General features: G+C 47.0%; 1 protein-coding gene across 1 annotated transcript in view; it reads left to right on the top strand.

Annotated features, from left to right (window-relative positions):
• The window catches only part of SCAF8 (SR-related CTD associated factor 8), a 172526-nt gene extending 156556 nt beyond the window's left edge, over positions 1–15970 (top strand). The window contains exon 22 of the mRNA XM_066372947.1: positions 15884–15970. The gene's annotated coding sequence lies outside the window, so the exon portion shown is untranslated. The remainder of the gene's footprint in view (positions 1–15883) is intronic.
• The last annotated feature ends 1075 nt before the right edge of the window (positions 15971–17045 follow it).

The following is a 17045-nucleotide window of genomic DNA, read 5'->3' as shown; positions in this document are numbered from 1 at the left end:
CTGAGTGGCTTTCTGCTGATCGGCTGTGTTTGTTCAGGTCGCATATGTACACTACCTTTGAGAAGTTCACGGTTGTTGTTGTTTTAATTTAGCCGACGATATCTCAAACGAAGGTGAGAAACTTAGGGAAAAAAAAAGTTTTTCCTTAGCTAACGTGGAAAGCAATAATGAGGGACGCAGGAAGCATCCTGGTGGTTTTTTAAAAGATAGTGCCTCTCCCTGCATCTGAGGTCTTATAAATATAGATGCTAGCATCAGGTAGCGCTCATGAGCACTTCCCGTGGGTGGAGTCCTGCTGCCTCCCCGGCTTAATTTTCTAAATTCTCGCTTCAGCCCCATTTAGCAGGTGGCTTGGAGGACTGAAAAACCTCCCCAAGGTCACGCAGCTGCGAAGCGGCAGGGTCTATGTCCAAACCCTGTCTCTCTGGCTCCTGACTCCGAAGTCTCCCTCCTGACCACTGTGTGACACACCCACCCTCCCCCACTCCCTCTCTCTGGAGAAAGCTTGCCTTTCTTCCAGATAAGGAACAGTATCTAAAACTACCGATGCCAACCGGAGCTCGGAGCCGCGTTTATCTTTCTGGGTGTTAGTGTGTTTCCTGCTTTTGTTGTTTTGTACGTAGGGAAGGCACCCAGTGAGGCACTGCCCTGCTTTTCCTTCTAGGCGTCACCTCGTCTTTCAGGAGTTAGAATTATTGCTCATAAAAAGATATATTTACATCCGTAATTTAGACATCATGTCTTCTGGACTCATTCTTTTTTTCTGTTTTTAGCTTCCTAAGCTGGAGCTGCTGCAACAACCAATTCGTACCCAAGTGTTCAACATGTTTATAAAGGTTTCCTCAAGAGGGCGCTCCTTGCAAGTCTTAGATTCAGTCAGTTCTCTCAGGTCTGAAACTTGGTTTTGAAACATCTTTTCCGAGACTGGATTGCAGTCCTGTATGAGTGGAGAGGAGGGCCCTGGAGGAGGCCTGAGGAAACAAAATAGAAGTTCAGGAATTTGAATTCGTGGGATGGAGACCGTGAAGATTCAGGGATTTAGGGTCTGCAAAAATTACTATAAAGGGAACTTGAAAAATTTATCTACGTCTTATGATATGTAGAATCATAGTACTGTAAGCCTCTTAAGAAGACAGGGAGAAGTGTCCTTCCCTATTGATAAGGATTTTGGGGGACAGGATTTTCAGCTGCCTTCAATAACTGATGACATACTTTTATGTATCGATCCAGAGTCCTGAGGCAGGGGGTGTTAGAACTTTTGTTTTTGTTCTTCAGAAAGTCACATTCACTCTTCTGAAGACAATGCAGAGAGGCACAGTGTAAAAGGCAGAATGGAAATGAGAACAGAATTCTTAAAAAAATGTTTAATTATTCCAGAAAATGGTAAGAGCAGAGCAGAGCAGAGGAATTAAAAAACAAAACAAAAACAAAAAGCCAGCTGGGACAAATAGAAAACAAATCAGAGCAACAGACCACATTGATAATTAACATTAAATATAAATGTACTAAATACTTCAATTTAAAGGCAGAGATTGTTGGACTAGAGAAAAAGAAGGACCCAAGTGATAGTCTGCCTTTAAATATAGATATAGATAGGCTGAAGGTAAAAAAAGATGGAGTAAATATGTCACACATATTTACAAACAGTATATGTACTTTAGAAAGCTGGAATGGCCTGACCTGTGGTGGAGTAGTGGATAGAGTGTCGACCCGAAATGCTGAGGTCGCCGGTTTGAAATGGCAGGCTTGCCTGATCAAGGCATGTACGAGAAACAATCAATGAAGTGAAGCAACTACGATCTTGCTCTCTAAAATCAATAAATAAAATCTTAAAAAAAAAAAAAAAAAAAAAGCAAGAAAGCTGGAGTGGCTCTATTAACCCGAGATAAAATAGACTGCAGGATGATAAATATAATATTACCAGAGATAAAGGGGCAGTTCTCCAGGAGTGCATTTAAACAACCTGAAATCTGTATATGCTTAGTAATAGACCTTAGAAGGCATGAAGCAAATATTGACAAGAATTTAAGGGAGCAGTAGGAAAATCTCTAATCATAGTTGGAGAGTTTAACGTCCCTCTGTCAATAATTGATAACATTAGACCAAAAGGCATTTCCGTTCATCTAGATTGGCCGTCCACCGGGGACTGAGCTGGTGTCAGCCAATGGGTGCTCTGCTCACGACGGGTTTTATTTAATTTTCTTGGCTAATGAAGAAGCAGCTGTCTCAGCTTGTTACCTGCAGGACGTCTTGAGATTGATTATAATTGCTTGAGCGTGAACCTGAGGTTATTACCTTGGCGAGGGAGCTACAGAGGGTTTCCTCCTCCCTCGCACACGTGACATCGACCCTGTAGTCTAGACAGGATGAGTGTCTAGTGAACAGAGTAAATTGCTTCTGCCCAAATAAGGTGAGGCCCCCCTCTCTGAGGAGCACTTTGTGACTGCTAGAAAACCAGGCTGGCAGGGAGGTGGGCTCCTTCAAGGGCCCTTGTGCTCAAAGTTTGATTAGGCTGATGAGCCCTTGGCTTGAGATTGGAGTTTCACCTACACAGCTAAGTGACACTTAAAATCAAAGATCCTTCATTATTTTACAGCCGCCCACTCAAGACCCGTCGGTGTTGTGCTAAGAGCTGCCTGATAAGATTATTGCCACACAATGGGCAGCCTTGCTCTCTGGGTTCCTCTTACGCTGTCCCTGTCGCTTACTAATTCTCAGCTTAACCGTCTCCTGAGCCAGGAATTTCCCAATTTCCAATGGTTTTTTTTCCAGCCTGCAGAAATCCTGGATTTGAAAAGTGTGGCTATTCTGTCAGGATAGTCCAGAGCAGTTATTTTGGTTAAAGCATCTTCTACTTTCTTTACCAGTTAAAATACATGTGGTTGTGGAGCCTGGACCCTCTGGATCAGTCTGAAGGCAATTCTTATTTCTAAGTTCAAGAACAAGAAAGAAGGACTTTTCACGAAGAAAATTAGTTCAATTTAAGCCTTCTTCTCTTAAGTTCTAAATTAAAAGGAGCTAGAAAATAAATCGACCATTATCCAACTGTACGTAATAGGTGGCATGGGGTGTACAAACTTAAGTTGAACCAAGAAGCCAAATTAAAGATACACACGTGTTTAGTGGTTGGAAGGAAATATCCTAGATGAAATTATATATATATGGAAATATATATATAATGAAATTATATATATATTTATATATATATAATGAAATTATATATATATATATATGGAAAAGAAGTTCTAAAATGTATTGAATAAACAGGGAGCTGGTTTCCAATGAGTTTCTATCTGTAAACCAGTGACATACATCACGCACAATCCCACCCAGAGCTGGAGAAAGTCAGGAAAACATTCGGGACTAATCCATGGAAAAGAGATAAGACTGCCGCTTAGAGCAGTCTGTGAATCACTCTGCCCTGAGACACTCGGGCTCCAAGTCAATGCTTTTATTTTTAGAATCAAGATTGTGATAGTTAGAGTGTTTGTTTCTTTTGTCCGGTACATTTTGCATCTAGTGTTCTTTCCATCTGGTTTCCTGTGATAGGTCAGTAACTCTACCTGACACCAAAGAAAGCCTTTGTGTGTCTCTTAAATCCTTGCTGACCCTGGTGGCAGGTCCCCAAATGTTAAACGGCATTTTTCCATTTTGTTAGAACATGAAGGAAGGACTTTTCACTCCGGGTCCCTGGAAGGTCCTACCGTTTCCCCCTAACTTTCATTACTGCTTAGTTAATCAGTGCAGACGGTGGGGTGGGGGGTGAGGGGGTAGATATTATAGTATAAGTTCAGAAGTAATGCAGTACATCTTCTAAATTAGTTACTTCTCTTCTAATGATTTAATTCTATTTTTCAAAGGGGCGAAAGACATTTGGAGCCCATTTGTTTGTATACAGGGGTGGGCAAAAGTATGTTTAGAGTTGTAATACAAATAAACCATAACAAACAACAATAAACTCTGTTTTGAGCACGCACAATGGTAATTCTACTTTTGCCCACCCCTCTATCATAGCTGGAAGAAAGGAGGAAAAGGTGGAAAACTTTTCCCCCTACTTTTTCCTTGAAACTGTTAAACACGTCAGCAATCGTGGCATTTTAGTGGGAAAAGGAGCATAGGGCTTGGGTCACAAAGGTCACTAGTTATTAGTCGTGTGACCGTGGCACACGAGGGCCTCCTGAGACTGCGTCCTTTCCCGCCCGCCCCTGAGGTTGCGGGACAAGGACACACTGGTGCGGGTGAGGAGGTGGCGTGGGCCGGGCCGCAGCAGGTGCGTTGCGGTCAGTCTGATGGCCCTCGCTCAGAGGCCTCCGCTGCGCCCGGAGCGCTGCCTGCTCTCCTCCCTGGTTTCATTCCCGCTCTACAGAGCATCTTCCTACTTTTCGATTTTCTTTATTCCCTTGACTGGTCAGCGATTATGTTTTTCATTATTTACCATGAACCCAAGCTTTCAACACGGATTGCTTTGGTCTTGAGCGCCCTCCTTACACCCCTCGCCGCACCTGAGTTAAGGGGCGTGGTCTGCAGCATCACGTGGCGGCTTCCCCTCGGAACGTTCTGCAGCTTCACATCTGAGACCCAGAACCAAGGGTGTGAGTTCCCCTCCGGGAACTGGCTCGCAGGGAGACATTGGAGACGATTCTTTCTCTGACCCCCTTTCCTAGGGGTGCTGGGCACCTCTACCTTTACTCCCCTCAGAGCAACTGAGCCTGACTTTTGTTTTCTTTTTCTTTTTTTGGCTCCAAATGAAAGTCATATATTAAATTTACCGATTTCAGAGCGAGAGGGAGAGACAGAAACATCAATCTGTTTCTGTATGTGCCCGACCGGTTCAGGATCGAACCTGGCAACCTTTACGTGTCAGAACGACGCTCTAACCAACCGAACTCTCCAGCCAGGGCCGAAAGTCCCTTTGGAGAGAATCTTTAGGAACTGACTTGTTGTAAGACACGAAGCTGGCCGGCAGTATTACCCTACGTCGCTCGTACACTCCTGTGTGTGAGGGTGGGTGGCCGGAGGCTTCTTTGAGGATATGTCTCATTGATGTAATTCTGAAACAATTTTAAACCCACAGATTAAGAACATGTGTTTCTTCATGTCACATGTTAAGAGAGACTTCAGCTTATTCTGAAATCTATACAGAAGAATGTTTTAAAGCAAAACTCAACTTCCCGGCTCTATTAACTACGGACTGTAGAGAATCTGTGTACAGCGACCCAGTCAGGCCAGCGGCCCATCCAAGCTAGAATTCCTCCTTCAACAAAGGCCTCCGGTTTTTGTTGTTGTGCCGGGAAGGTGGGTGCAGGGGGGTGTGGCGTGTGATAAGGTGGGGAGATGGGGTTTCCCGCTCTCCTCGCAGCCTCAGAATGTCAGGAATGCCCCTCAACAGTGGATCTGGGCATATGACCTTTGCTAACTCCTTCTCGAACCCCTTGGTATTTTATCTGCTATCTCTTGGGACACACGTTTCATATTTTTATTATCTACTGTAGTACAGTACTTCCTCTTTTTGTCCTAAAATTACCTCTTTCAAGCTTCACGGAGTGCCCTCGGCCTTCGGGGTTTGGAGGCCATGATTCCATTGGCATTTTCTCCATTCGGTGCCACTTGATCCCGGGGCGTTGATGGTATCTGCTCAGCCTTTGTCTGTTGGGACCGAGAAAGTGAATTTGGGTCCAGAAAATGGAAATTTTTCAAAGGAGCCTTCCCTCAGTGAGCCAAATAGTTTTTGAGCCAGGGTGCAGTGGTGTTCACTGTGGAAATGCAGGAATGCATCGTGGAGACCATTGATAAAGGGTTAAGCGTCACGGACAGCATTAGCAGAAGTAAAAAACAGAGCCGATCCAAAACATATAACGTACACTCCAAAATAAGCCGGGCTCGGCCCTCTTAATGGATCACTGCAGACATGCCAAATTCTGCAGCCAGTCAATTGTATACATATGGTAAAACTTATCATACCATTCAGCGTTCGCTGCAATATGATTTTAATTATGTACAGATTGGGTACTGGAAGAAAGCGCTGGAATTAAATAGAAGAAAGTTAAACACAAGCCCTTTTACAAATGGCCCTGGCTGAGGTTAGGATGTATGTAGATGACTGCGGAGCCTGCAGCTCTCGAGAGGAGTGTGTGGTTTGGGGAATCTCTGGGGGTGGGACGTGACTCATCTTCGGCTGGGGACCCAGTTGTTTATCTGGAAGGGGGGTTTACAGGAGTGGTGATTATGTCCCTTTGAAGTTAAAACCTATGCTGATGCTCACACCTTGCTCCTTCCATGCTCCCTATCCTCCCTGGCCCCCACCATGATCATCCCGGCAGACCACCTTGCTGTCCGGGAAAACACTGGGTTCAGTTTGAAAGGCTGCGCAGTGGATATAGCAGACTGGTAGCTTTTGTTTTGTTTTATTCTGTGTTTTGACAGAGAGAGAGGGAGGGAGGGAAACAGAATGGAAAACACCAACTTGGTAGTTGCTTCTCTTTAGTTGTGCATGGGTTGCCTCTCATACATGTCTTGATCAGGGATCAGACCTCAGGCTTAAGCCGAGCCAGTGACCCCTTGCTCACGCCAGAAATCTTGGGTTTTCAAGCCTGTGACCTTTGGGCTCAAGCAAGTGACCTTAGGGATTATGTGGATGATTCCTGAGCTCAAAGCCAGCATCCCTGTGATCAAACCGATGAGCCCATGCTCTAGCCAATGAGTCTCTGCTCAAGCTGGTGACCTTGAGGTTTTGAACTGGCAACCCAAGGGTTCCAGGTCAGGGCTCTATCCACTGTGCCACCACTGGTCAGGCAGGCTGGCTGTTTGGAAATGTTCTTTTTCCTTAACCAGACTTTATTAGGCTGTGCCCCTCATTTCTCTGAAATTACTTTTACATAATAAACTCAAGAACAGTGCTGTTCCTTTCCTTCCGGAAAAGAACCAGGGAGCGGACTTTGCTTCCCGCAGGCTGTGGCTGTGCAGGCTCAGGGGTGTGCTTTCTTCACACGGTAGTTTTGATTTTCTTCCTGACTTACCACAATGGCTTTCCTTACTGAGTAGCTTTTGGGTAAACCACTCTGAATTCCAGCCTTCTCTTTTGTGCAATGAAGAGATACACCCCAGAGCTGACAGGACATAAACCTGGTCGAACGGCAGGCCCTGCAAACAGGGTTGTCTGCAGCCTATCCTGTGACCACATCAGATCATTTCAAGGATCGGGCAGGCCATAGTCTGTGCTTTGGCCAGGAGGTGGTAGTGCCCGGGACTGAGCTGAAGGAGCAGGCGACTGGCTGGATCAGGCATGAAGGGTTCTCCCCCACTGCCCGTGAGAGGGTGGCAGGGCGACTGGGAACCCCCAGGGTCATGGGGGGTGGGGATAAGCTGCAGGGTCTGGTGGGGAAGAAACCACACTCCCCACCGCTGCTGCTGCCATTGGCTGGCCAAGCAGCAGCCATTTCCATCTGCTCTTCAGCGCCTGGGCTGATCTGCATGGTGGCTACAATGGGGGCAGGGGGTAAATGTCTGTACGTGCCACCCTGTCCTTCGTGAGAATTTATGAATATTCATTGACAGGCACTAATCGGCAGAGGGGCACACTTGGGGCTTTGGCTCTGGAAAGTTACCAGTTTTGTTTGTTTTTTTTTCATTTTTCCGAAGCTGGAAACGGGGAGGCAGTCAGACAGACTCCCGCATGCGCCCGACCGGGATCCACCCGGCATGCCCACCAGGGGGCGATGCTCTGCCCCTCTGGGGCGGCGCTCTGTTGCATCCAGAGCCATTCTAGCGCCTGAGGCAGAGGCCACAGAGCCATCCTCAGCGCCCAGGCCATCTTTGCTCCAATGGAGCCTTGGCTGCGGGAGGGGAAGAGAGAGACAGAGAGGAAGGAGAGGGGGAGGGGTGGAGAAGCAGATAGGTGCTTCTCCTGTGTGCCCTGGCTGGGAATCGAACCCGGGACTCCTGCACGCCAGGCCAACGCTCTACTGCTGAGCCAATCGGCCAGGGAAGAAAGTTACCAGTTTTAACCCAGAGGGAGTTATGGGCTAGTTAGTTAAGTTACTTCACTCTGGGGACCTGGGTTTCCCTCGTTGGCCTTTTCCAGCCCGCATTTAGTTTCCAATCCAGTCGTGTGCCTCGTCTCCTTAAAATACAGAAGCTCCCCTCAATATAGCAGAAAGCACAGACCTGCTGGCACACGATTGCAATGCAGTGTAAGAATCTGATACAGCAAAGGTATACACCAAGAATAGGCAGCTCTAGAAAGGGGCCAATAATTATGCCTAGGAGTATGAGGGAAGGCCTTCCGGAAGCGGGGATATTGGGCAAAGTTTCGAAGGATGAATAGGGATGCACTGGGCAGAGGCACAAGGAGGGCATTCCAAACGCTGGAGAAAAAGATATACAGGTATCAAGAACTTGGCACGTTTTTGGATAGCAAAATATTCAACAGGGTTGCAATACAGAAAAAATGGGTGAATTGGGAATTCACTGTGTATGAGGCTGCTGCACCAGATTGAGGCCAAATTGCTGTCACCAGGGTCAATTATAATTATTTATTGACAGGTCCCTCTCTCCTGCCAAAAGGTTTACACATAGATCTGGGAATGGGTTTTACTGACTTTCTTCACTCTTCCTGAATCTACTGTGTTTTCAAGAGGACCAAGTGGATTTTCATTGAACAGAGGCATGAATGGATGCTGGTTGGAGGTAGAGCTCATTTTAGCCCAGACTGGTGAGCTGATTGCACAGTGAAGTGGTCATATGCCACCACCATTTGCTTGGACTATATCTCTGGGAATATAGCCATTAAGGGTGTGGAAATGGAGGAGTGGTCTAAACTTATCTATGTTTGAGGAAGTAATTCTGGCTATAATATAATAGATTGACTGGTTTGGGAGAGACTGGAAGTTGGAAGGAGAGTTAGATAACTACTCTAATGGTCCAGAGGAGATATTAGAAGGCCTGAGAGGATAGAGACTTGAGAGATATTTATAAGGTAGAATAAGAATCCTGCCCCAATTTTTGGTGACCAGTGGAATGGTAGGTAGGTATATCAAAGATCATTGTTAACTCAAATAGAACTAAGTCTAACTTTCAAGTAGGTTTCAAGTAAAAAGCAAAGAGCCTGACATGTGGTGGTATAGTAGACTTGGGATGCTGAGGTCACCAGTTCAAACCCAAGGCAAGGCACATACAAGAAGCAATCAGTTGAACAACTAAAGTGAAGCATCTAAGAGTTGATGCTTCTCTTCCTCTCACTTTAAAATCAGGGAATAAAACCTTTAAAGAGGAAAAGAAATTCTAAGACTGGGGCACTAAACATAGTTAACTCATTGATCCTGGTTTAGAATCTTAGTGTACGTAAGAGTTAACTAACCAGTACGTATATTACATATTCTATATAAGGGGCTGGTTTATACAGAATATAATATGCCTATTGCTTTTATAATATACAGACGATGCAAACATACGAGTGAAGAGTATATTCTGACGTTATAAGTAATTGGCGGCCAGCCTCACAGGTTGTACACGGCGCAGCTCTAGGGGGCAGCACTAATAACAGCAGTGTGTCACCCACAAAACTGCTGTATGTCCCTCTTCTCCAGCTCAGTGTAGTAACAGACTCTTGCTTTTAACAACAAATGAAGGTGGGTAGGATGAGAACTTGATAGACTTGCATGGTTTAGTCACGTGACAGGAGTCCTTGTTTGGACAGGTCATTAGTGTGAGATGTGCATTGGATGGGGGATGTCTTTTCACGTTGAAAACTGGAGTTTTTCTTCTTTCAGAGGATCTGAGAGACACTGCTGCTATACCCCCTCTCACAGCATCGGGAGAATCCAGCGTTTGGACAGGGGTTGTGTTTTAAGTCTTCCGAGGGTTCAGGGTCCCTTGCCATGGCGCTCGGTGTTTCCGTGTCCTGTGCAAAGTGAGTAGTGCAGAGTGATGTGAAAGCAGCCATTAAGAGGGTTGGACTTGTAGAGGCAGGTGAAGAAAATGTAGTCCCTTCTATTTTTTCACGGCGACTGTATGCTGCTTTAAAACTTATGTCAATTTTGCTCACGTGCTTCAGGACAGATAGCTTCAGAGGGTGACGGACAGAATGCAGGTCTGGCTCGCTCTCAGCTGCGGCCCCATGCGCTGGACTTCGGACTCCATCACAGCCTTTCTCTGGGGGCCGGGACTCAGCTCCGGGAGTGTGGGGTTGGCGGGGTGCTGGGGACAGGGAGCGACTCTGCAGAATGTGACAGCGAAGAGCGTTTTCTTGCATGTCAGACTGCCCCAGGCTGATGGAAGGAAGGGAAAGGAGCCCTGTTGGTTTCCAGGCAGTGCAGACAACCGTGTTGTAGACAATCTGCAGAAACCCGGACCCTCGGGACCCAGTTGCTAAGCTGTGGTCTGGCCTGGGGCCCGAGCAGAGAGCAGGTCCCGCGCATGCACGCGGAGACCTGTGCTTCCCCACACTCACCCCGCTAGGCTAGTGCAGACACGGAGGGCCGCCGCCTCCGCCGGGCATTTATTTTAAAGAATGTCAGAAAGGAAATGTATCGCTTACCATCTTCCTCCCTCTTTGGGTGTGTTTGTTGTGATTGGAAATCATTCCAGCCCACGTGGCTGCGGCTCTCCCTTCCCTCTTTGTGCTCCTCTGTTAGACAGCCCTCTGTGCAAATAAACAGAACAGGGCGCAGCTACAGAAAAAGGAGCGAAGTCGGCTCGGGAGAGCGGGAATCCAGTCACCACCGCTGGGGCCTCCGCAGCCTGGTTGCCCGCCTCGCCGCCCACCTGAGGAGCGTGGCCAGGCAGTACAGTAGGGGCCTTTGCCAGCGCCCGCGGGTGCCCAGCGCCAGCACGTGGTGCTGCTGATTTAGGAGAATTCACCTGGGGTTTCTCTTGACTCTTCCCATTCGGGGAGAAAATTTTGAGTCGCTCTGAACTCAATTAAAAGCTAAAAGCAAGAAATAAAGCTGAAGAATGTGTTCATTTTGGATAATCATACAGTTTAAAATTTAGTTCCAAAGCTAATTAAACCTCCATCTGTTGGCACTATAGATGCATTTGCCAACAAAAACCATGCGCTTAGAAGGAGGCAGAGAGGCCTGGCCAGGCAGTGGCGCAGTGGATAGAGCGTGGGACTGGGATGCAGAGGACCCAGGTTCGAGACCCCAAGGTCACCAGCTTGAGCGCGGACTCACCTGATTTGAGCAAAATCCCACCAGCTTGAACCCAAGGTCGCTGGCTCCAGCAAGGGGTCACTCGGTCTGTTGAAGGCCCGCGGTCAAGGCACATATGAAAAAGCAGTCAATGAACAACTAAGGTGTTGCAACGCGCAATGAAAAACTAATGATTGATGCTTCTCATCTCTCTCCGTTCCTGTCTGTCTGTCCCTGTCTATCCCTCTCTCTGACTCACTCTCTGTCTCTGTAAAAAATAAATATATATATATAAATAATTATTGAAAAAAAAAAAAAAGGAGGAGGCAGAGAGGAGCGGCGACCTCGGGCGATGGACACAGCATGGCACCCCACAGCCCCTCCAAGCGCAGCCTTTCCGATGGCAGGCAGAGGGAACGGGGCTTTCTGTATCGTTGTCCATTTCTAAATCATTTTTATTTTTCAACTACAGTTGACATACATTACCACCTCATGTTCAGATGTACATCCCAGTGATGAGACGTAATCTACTAAGTGGTCATCCTAATAAACCTTGAACCCGTCAGACCCCATACATAGTAATTACAATATTATTAACCAGATTCCCTATGCTGTACTTTATACCCCTTAACCTTTTAGGGTTCCAGAAGGTTACCATCCTCCCAAACATGGGCTTTAATTGTTATTCTTTTTGTCCTTCTACACCTGGAAATAACAATTGGACGTTGTATTGTTATTTGTCCATTTCAAAGAAATGATTTTTTTTTTTCATGTAAATCCCTTTAGTTTAAAGGGAAACAAAACTCCACAGATATAGAAAGCCACACGAATAAGTGCTTGGCTTAATGAATGGCATTCCCCCATTCCAGAAAGAGGGAGGACTTTGTTCTCACCCCCCATGTCCCCCACTCCAATCCCAGACCGCTCTTCTCTCCCGGAAGTAGCCACTCTTCTGTACTTCTATGGTGCTCTCTTGTGTTTAATTTTTAATAGTTGTATGGGGTTCTTGTATTTTTTGTTTGTTTGTTTTTGTAAGACAGAAAGATAGGAAGGGAGAGAGATGAGAAGTATCAACTCAAACTTGTGTCACTTTAGTTGTTCATTGATTGCTTCTCAAATGTGCCTTGACTGGGGGGCTCAAGCTGAGCCACTGACCTCTTGTTCAAGCCAGTGACCTTGGGCTTCAAAGCCAGCGACCTTTGGGCTGAAGCCAGTGGCCATGGGATCATGGTGATGATCCCACGCTCAAGCCAGCTGCCCCACACTCAAGCTGGTGAATCTTGCTCAAACCAGATGAGCCTGGGCTCAAGTTGGTGACCTCGGGGTTTTGAACCTGGGAGGTTTCGAACCTGGAACCTCAGCATCTCAGGTCAATGCTCTATCCACTGCACCACCGCTAATTTTTAATAGTTCTATCACCCAATTGTGTATCTCTAGATTTGAAACTTTAATGTTGTGCCTTTAAAAATGTTCAGTATATCTTTTTGTTTGTTAAAATTTATATTAATTAGAGAGAGAGAGGGAAACATCAATTTGTTGTTCTACCCACCCATGCATTTACTGGTTGATTCTTGTATGTTCCCCAACCAGGGATCGAAACCGTGACCTTGGTGTATTAGGATTATGCTCAACTGAGCTACCCAGCCAGAGCCTATCTATATATAGTATCTTCTGTAGATACTTCCTCCACTGTTTTATAATTTATCTATTGAACAACTTTTTAGTAGAACTTAACGTATTTAAATTTAAATTCTACCAGCAACATACTCACTTTAGTTACTTTTTCTTGTTAGCTATAATTTTGAGACTCTAGTCCCCCTGAAAACAAAGTGGTAACACCTAATGTAAAACCTAAAAATAGGTTTAACTTAAAAGGCTAAGACATTAAGAAAAACTTCCTTTTGAATCTAAATTGGAAATAGAAAAGAGCAAGTTGTTTTGCTGATATTCCGGGATAGCTTTTTCTTCTGCGATGCCATTGATTTTGCCTTGTAATGTATGTGCTCATAGTGTATTGAATCATTACATTACATGTGATCGTCTGTAATCTGGACGAAGAAAACGGCTTAGGACCCTTTAAGTAAAAGCAAAGCAACACAAGCCAGCTTGGGAGTCTGATGTTCTAGTCTGGTTCCACCTCTGCATGAGGATGAACAAGTCATCAGCTTCCCGCCCCCCCCCCCCCCGCCTCTTCATCTGTACGATGAATAGAACCTTTTCATAAATGAAATAAATTGATTTGACTCCTCACTCAGAAACCTGAGAAAACATCTCTACACAGCAGTCTAGTGCATTGCCACAAATCTAACCTGTAAACGTGGTGTCTGAAACACGTCTGAAGGAAGTTTTATGAGAAGAGCAGAAAACTAAAACACGATTCCATCCTGGTAAGGAGCTCGCAGTCGCCTGCCATCACGACGGAGGTGCTGCTCTCAGGATGACGGCCAGTTAAAGGCCCAGGTCTGGCTTCCTGTCCCCTGTCTCCTGTCTCCCAGACTCCATGGGCTCTCCTGCACCCTCCACAGCAGAATGCTGGGCATTCTTGCAGACCTGGCCGGGGCTGGTAGACCTCCCAGCACACCCCATACCTCTAGCAGCTAGGGCTAGATTTGGCTTCCATCTTCTGGAGGTTTAATCCCCTCTTCTCGAGCCTGGCTTCATCGTGCCCACACGGCTGGTGTCCTTGTGCCTCGGGAGGCTGCGGGGAAGGGGCCTCCTTACCTTACCCCTGTTTCCTTCTCTAGTCCCTGAAATTTCGTGCCAGTCCTTCCCAAGCTCTTCTTAGCTGTGAGCATTAGATGGAGGCATCTCATCCTTAAGGGGCCTCTGGTTGGTGAGAAACCAAAGTTGTTTCGCTCTGGAGCTAGGTGCTAATTGATTGGCGGACACTTAGTCCTCTTTGCTTCAGTCTCTAATAGAGTACTTGTCACTTTGTCCTATAACTTGAGAGCTTCCACACTCTTTTTCACCATGAACTACAAGAGAAAATACATTTTACATTGCGAACCAGCCCACCCAGAGGCATGCATGACCGACACAAGCGTATCGGCACGTCCTTGTGAGTTCCCTGCCGTTCCTGCATGCACGCCGACGTTCCCATTCCGTGCTTCTGCTCTGCTTTACTGGCTCCTTCATTTGTTTATTTTTATTTATTTAAATTTGCATTTATTGATTTCAGCAAGAGAGGAAGGGGAGAGAGAGAGAGACAGGAACACTGAGCTGTTCTTACATGTGCCCTGACTGGGGATCGAACCAGCAACCTCTGCGCCTTGGGACGATGCTCTGCCAATCGAGCTATCCAGCCAGGGCTCATTTATTTATTTTTAATACTGATCAAGACTCACTGAATTAATTCCATGACCTTCTAAGGAGTCACACGCTGCTGTTTGAACAACGCAGTGCTAATTAAAGTGCCTGACTTTCCCTCCCCCCAACCTCTCACTTGACTGGGCCTAGTGGGCAGGGAGCGACAGAGCATGCCCATTTCTCCTCTGGTGCCTGCACGTTGCAGTTGCTCGGATAAATACTCGTCGACCTGAAGGACTGAGCCAAGTCTCCGTGCCCATGCCCGCCGTGTGCGCAGTTGTGAGAGCAGCATGAGATCATGTGTTTAAGGCAGAGAACACAGGGCCGAGCACCAGCAGATGCTCCGTGAACACACGTCTTTTCGGGCTTCCTAGATCTGACGCTCCCTCTAATTGACCATCTGCCTGCACTGCAGTTTTTAAAAATGTAATGAGAAGCTGGAACTCCCCTAAGGCCTCGGCCCGGGCCAGTGCTGTAGGACTTTCCACAATGCCACAGAGCCAGGGGGAAATTGTCCGGCAGGGAAAGAGGCTGCCACACAGGAAGGCCATGGAGAGAGTCTTTTTTTTATTATTATTATTTATTTATTTTAGAGAGGGGAGAGAGAGGAAGAGAGAGAAGGGGGTAGGAGCAGGAAGCACCAGCTCCCATATGTGCCTTGATCAGGCAAGCCCACAATTTCAAACCCACGACCTCAGTGTTCCAGGTCGAGGCTTCATCCACTGCGCCACCGCAGGTCAGGAGGGAGAGTCCTTTTTCTCAGACCCCCGTGGGACTCATTTCTTCACGAAGACTAGAGACTTGAGCTAATTGTTAAGCATTTCTTGGCCAAAAGGAAGATTACTTCCACATTTAAAAAGATTATAGGATAAGTTTAAAGTCAGCATGAAATGTAGAGTGTTTGGGGAATCACAAATCTTCCTAAGAGCTATGGTTTCCGAAAAGAGCACTGGTTGGCGGACTTGTGATTCCACCGGTCACTGGCTGCTGGACTGTGAGGGGGTGCGCTCTCTGGACCTCACTCCTTTCTCTACGGAAAGAAGAATCCCACCCACCTCCAAAATCCTGCGGTCACCACCGGGACGTCAGAGCCGCTCCTTCTGTACTCACTGGGGCTTATATCCAAAGAGAGATCACCTTCCAACAGAAACATATCTCAGCTGCAGGATCTGAATCAAATCCAGCACCTAAAGCATCTTCTCTCTGTAACCGTTTCTTGCAACTGTCACGTAGAAACTCTATAAAGGATGCTTGCGTTGAGCAGAGAGCCAAAGGGGACAGCCAGGCTGTCTGTGTAAATTGAGCCTCAGACATGAAGCTTTTACGTGAACCATCACAGTGTTTTGTAATTCATCTTGTCCCTGAAATGTGCGCTTCTCATGTAACAGGATGTGGATTGATCATTTACACGTGCTTCGTGTAACGAGCTCACGTGTGTTTCCTTCTAGGACAGAGCGGCGTGAGGAAGACGGTGGAGCTCTAAGCCTCGCCGCGTCAGAAGCCTTTCCTCTGCAGCCGTCTGGATTCCGCGTAAGGTCGGTAGCGCTGCCATTGGGCACCTTCGCGACTTCCCGAGTTCTTAGTGAGCAGGCTGTCCTGACGTTAGCAGGGTCGTCAGGAACGTCCCACCCTGGCACAGCTTTGGCATTAAATTCCCGCTATTTTTGGATGTCTGGGAGAAGCCAGATGCTTGGTGTGGAGGGGTTAGTGCAGTTTTCTGCCACCGGCTCCACAATACGGAAGCTTTTCATTCACTCCAGGGGCACTTGCCTCCTGCAGAGATTCCGATGGAAAAGCAAATCAGATAATATGTGGTTCAGCTTCCAAGGCTAAGCTCTGACCAAAAATTACTGAAACGGACCCTCTGACCATTGTTGTTTTCAAAATGAACTATATTCAGCTGCCATACAAGGCAGGGGCTGCACCTTGTGGCACACGTATAGGGAAATCAGTGTGGTTAACGGTTTTTTTCAGACTTGTCCTCTGTTGCTCATCTCTGGCCCACTGCATTAACCTCCTGATCCATCGTCACGTCCTCTATAGTTCCACCACCTTCCATGTAAAGGAAGAGGTGTGTCCCACCATTTCACTCCCCTGGAAACACCCCTGGGTGGCTCCTCATCTCCCTCAAGAATGACTCCCACCTCCCAACTTAACTTTCTTTTTTCTTTTCTTCTTTTTTTTTTTAAGTGAGAGGAGGGGAGACAGAGAGACAGACTCCTGCATGTGCCCCCACTGGGATACACCCAACAAGCCCCCTAGAGGGCAATGCTCTGCCCATTTTTGGCCATTGCTTGGCAACCAAGCTGTTTTTAGCACCTGAGGACAGAGGCTCCACGGTGCCCAGGGCCAACTTGCTCAAACCAATCGAGCCATGGCTGTGGAAGGAGAAGCATATGGTTGCTTCTCCTGTGTGCCCTGACTGGGAATCGAACCCAGGACATCCATACACTGGGCCAATGCTCTACCACTGAGCGAACTGGCCTGGGCCCCAGCCCAACTTTCAAGGGCTCTGTGGCCCTTCCCATGCCTCTCCTCAGCCTCACCTCTTGAAGCTCCTTCCTCACCTTCAACCCCATCCCCTGCTGGGTCCCTCTGCATCTTTGTTCT

Source organism: Saccopteryx leptura, chromosome 3 (genome assembly GCF_036850995.1).
Source record: "Saccopteryx leptura isolate mSacLep1 chromosome 3, mSacLep1_pri_phased_curated, whole genome shotgun sequence".
Taxonomy (NCBI): domain Eukaryota; kingdom Metazoa; phylum Chordata; class Mammalia; order Chiroptera; family Emballonuridae; genus Saccopteryx; species Saccopteryx leptura.
This window is presented reverse-complemented; position numbering and strand designations above follow the sequence as displayed.